At 38.4% G+C, this 4,343-nt stretch overlaps 1 non-coding gene across 1 annotated transcript; it reads left to right on the forward strand.

Moving 5' to 3' along the window:
* Window positions 1-326: 326 nt before the first annotated feature.
* Window positions 327-398, forward strand: trnap-agg (transfer RNA proline (anticodon AGG)). Its single transcript has one exon. It is a non-coding gene; the product is annotated as a tRNA-Pro (tRNA).
* Window positions 399-4,343: the final 3,945 nt, after the last annotated feature.

Genomic DNA, 4,343 nt, shown 5'->3' on the forward strand with positions numbered 1-4,343 from the left:
TATTCATAAGGCTAAAGAGAAAGCTGGTGTTCATCTCACCCTATAGCTCCGTATTTATGTCTTTAAGGAGAAAAACAAATCATTTAACTTTGAAAACAGCCGCCAGTGAACGAAACCTTGGAAGTGTCGTAGAAACGGGCTGATTTTTCACATAGAAATATATTCTGTATCAGGCAGGATTGCGTTATTTTTAAAAAAGACGCGTTTCTGTTCGGTTGTTTTACACATCCGCAAGAATTCAGTGTACGTCAGCTGTACTCTGGCAACGTTGACCAGCTGTTAAACCCTAGTGTTTCATTTGGTGTCCCTTTGAATTGATATCACGTGGCTCGTTGGTCTAGGGGTATGATTCTCGCTTAGGGTGCGAGAGGTCCCGGGTTCAAATCCCGGACGAGCCCTCGTCTTTTTGCGTTCGTCTTCCATAGGCTTTAATGTCTAAGTCCCTCAGGTTTATTTTTCTAAGCGCGTTTTGTCACACTTCCACTATAGATTAAAGTAGCCCTCTGTTCTTTAAAAAAAAAAAAATGCTACACAAGTTTGCTCAAAAGATAACCCTCTAATATTGCCTACTGTCAGGAGAGGGAAGCCCATGGGTGGGCTGGTTGGGTTGATAGGGTGCAGCAGAGCAGGGGAAATATTCATTTATAAATAAGTTTCTCTGCACATGCTGTTTGTGGATTTAGACAACTAAATTCAACAGTAAGTAAACAGGTGTTTCGCACATTTGGATTAATTAGGACATAAGAAGTAAGCAAAATTACCTGCCACATGAAAAATGTTACTCCTTTTGTGCTCACTGCTCTACAACAGCACTAGATAGATGTTGAATTACCAGTTATGCCACTTTGACATCTATGAATGCATGACAGGGAAGAGAAGGAAAACTGAGATGTGTTGAGGCTGTATGTGAACTATATCTCCATATTGTCTGCTGGAAGTAACACCAGGCTAAAGCAAATGAAGAATTAACTTTTTCAGCAGTGTTAACCTGCCTACTAAGGTTACCAGAGCCCTAACATTTATCAAATGAAAAAGCTAAAACTTTGATTTTACCTTTAATGAGTCATGTATAACCCAGCTATTCATTGGTTTGTGCAGTTTGTGTGCACTTATCTGTCTACATTTTAAAAACAAGGTAAAAGTAGACGAGCCTATAAAAAGGTTTAGTCAAAAAAATCCCAAATGTCTAAAGCTGATGACTTGTTAGTACCAGGATAGCATCACACAGTTGTTCCACAATACAAAGGTGCTCTATTAGATTGAGATCTGGTGACCGTGGAGGGCATTTGAGTGCAAGGAACTCACTGTCATACTCAAGAAACCAGTTTGAGATGGTTTGAGCTAGGGGTGGGTTTTTATAATCGATTTATCGATTAAAATCGATTCTGGCTTGGATAATGTAAAATCGATTCATTAAAATCCTGAATCGATTTTTTTAATATTAATTTATTTTGCCCGAAATGCCAGAATCTCAGGCGAAAGATCACAAAATTTCAACAACCACCAAACAGCTAAGACAGTAAATGAGAGCAGGTACATGGCTCCTGCACAAAGACGTAAACACACAGCGCGGACCCGCGGATCAGAATCAGTGAGATGTTGCCTTTCTCAGCTGACGGTCGGGGCTGAAAGCCGACAGCTCGCTGATTCTGATCCGCGGGTCCGCGCTGGGTGTTTACGCCCTTTTTGCGCTGATCATATGGCTGTTAGTTTTATCTCTCTCCAAACAATATTGACCGAACCAGCAGCAAAAGAAGATCCAAACTACGCTTCACATAAACATCGTCATGAATTCCCTCTGACTTTTGCTGACTTTTCAGGATAAAAATCACACTTCATGCACAGCTCTCTCTCTCTCTCTCTCTCTCTCTCTCTCTCTCTCTTTTCTGCATTATTCGCTTGCTTGTTACGCACAAGTCTACCGTTGTTTACAGCGCTGTCGGCCGACGTTTTTTTTTTCCCCTTTTACTTACTTCCGAAAAGTAAACCTAATTTCTGCCGTTCAATATTGAACAAATTTAAACTTTTTAAAACCGCTGTAACTTCAGAGGTAATGTTCATGTGTTGATTAATGGTTTTCTTTCGTTTTTGATGTACTGCAGATTATTTTTATAAAATCCCAGGCCAGGAAAATCAACTTCATGTTTTTCTGTGTTTTATCTTGAGCTACTTTGACACAAAGGCCTCTACTGTGATGCTCACACCTTTGATAAAGTCTTGCGTGTGTCAGCTTCCTTTTAATAGATACAAAAATATGTAAATGTACTGATCTGAATTATAATATTTCTGACTGTCAAAATTTCCCAGATTCAAATCGAATCGAATCGAATCGAATTAAATCGAATCGTGGATCGAATCGATTCGGGACCTTGTGAATTGGAATTGAATCGATTCTAGAAATCAGTGACGATACCCAGCCCTAGTTTGAGCTTTGTGAAATGGTGTTTCATTCTGCCTGAGAAGACATGGTCCCACAGATCAGCAGTACACTGTACAGTACACAACAATACTCTGTGGGCCCCAAAGAGTGCCAAAAATATCTCCTACACCATAAAACCTCCACCAACAGTTTAAACCGTTGATACAAGGCTGGAGGAATTCATGTTTTCATGTTACTTATGCCAAACTCTGACACTATAATCCAAATGTTTCAGCACATATTGAGACTCTTCAGAGAATGCAACATTTTTGCCAAATATATGTTGTCCAAGTCTAGTGAGCCTGTGCCTCAGTTTTCTGTTCTTAACTTACAAATGTGGCCTTGTGCTTCTGTGGCCCATCTCCTTCAAGGTTTTACATGTTGTGCATATAGACATGTTACAAACATTACATTGTTATGTTTAGAAGTCAACCATGGCTGCTGCAGAAGCCTCAAGGCAGATAAAGAAAGCCCAAAGGCTGATAAAAACAGTTCATGCTTTTTTGCATGCCAATTATTAAGAAATACAATTAATTACATCCGAATATTGAGGAATGTACTTCATATTTTATGCATAATTATACCATTTTTCTTTCTAAAGAATAGCCTGGTTGTTTGAGGCTTAAACTTGAAAATTAGTGTTTCAGTTAATAACGCTTCTCCTATCCATCTGTTCATTTTTCTTTCACTGTTTTATGACAGTTTATCAGTGAATTGTTTAACTGAGGACCAGAGATGGGCAGTAACGTGTTATCCGATTACTTTTTTTCAAGTAACGAGTAAAGTAAGGTATTATTATTGCAAAAACGGTAATTCGATTACCGTTACTTTCCCGTAGGAACGCTGCGTTACTGCGTTACTAAAACCGTGATGTTTTTGCGAGAATGTCTCATGACAGTGACGTAAGCGAGTGCGACAATCGCGACACCAGCTGTGTGCAGATCAACAATGGATAATATATCGAGTGCGGGAGAGTATGAGCATGCAGCATTTAAAGCGTGGAAGTACTGAGCTTACTTTGAGTTTGATACCATAAAAAGGGACAAAAACATTAGCGTCCGTTGTGCGTGGAAAGAAAACTTCTTTTTACAGCGAAAAAAAACCCTAAATTTCCAAGCAAGCACCGGGAGTGCGCTATGACATAATGGGAAATTCACAGAGAAACTCGCAGATTCTTCCACTGACCGCTGCGGCACACCTGCACCAGGGTAAACCTCCGCCTACCCCACTCCTGCTTTACAGGTGAAAATAGAGCAAAAGCACCGCTAGTCTTTGATTTTATTTATTTTCTGCTGTGTTTTACTTGCATCTATTTGAAAGAGTGAATATAAACACAAAAAAATATTTTATGTGCTGCAATGTGCATAAAATAGGTTTAAATGTTAAACAAATTTCTTCCAGTCAGAGAATGGTGCATGTTATTAACTTTTTGCTTCATGCATAAAGTTAAAAGATTAAAACTAACAAAACAAGTTTTAAAAAGAGACTTTTCCATTTGATTACATTTTGTATGATGGATTATGCAGAAAAAGTAGAATTGGGCTGAAAGATCTATCGCTTTATTACCTATTCAGGTTGTAAATCGTGTTTTTAAAAAGTAACTAAGTAATTAATTACTTTTGAAAATAAGTAATCAGTAAAGTAACAGGGTTACTTTAAGTCAAGTCAAGTCAAGTATTTATTTATTGTCATTGTCAAAGAACAATGAAATTGCGTTTGGGGGAAGTAATCAGTAATTAGTTATTGATTACTTTTTTCAAGTAACTTGACCAACACTGCTGAGGACTGAATATAATGCAGTTCACATAAAGCAGCAGCTCTAAATAACTCAACGTCCACCAGAGGGCACACATCACCAAACTATTTTTACCTTATGCTGCTGAGCTGTTAGCATATTCCATGCATATATTTATTTTCCAGCAAG

The sequence above is a fragment of the Copadichromis virginalis genome, linkage group LG5 (assembly GCF_057382275.1).
Source record: "Copadichromis virginalis isolate Kocher_CV1m ecotype Utaka linkage group LG5, C_Virginalis_male_GT1.1, whole genome shotgun sequence".
Taxonomy (NCBI): domain Eukaryota; kingdom Metazoa; phylum Chordata; class Actinopteri; order Cichliformes; family Cichlidae; genus Copadichromis; species Copadichromis virginalis.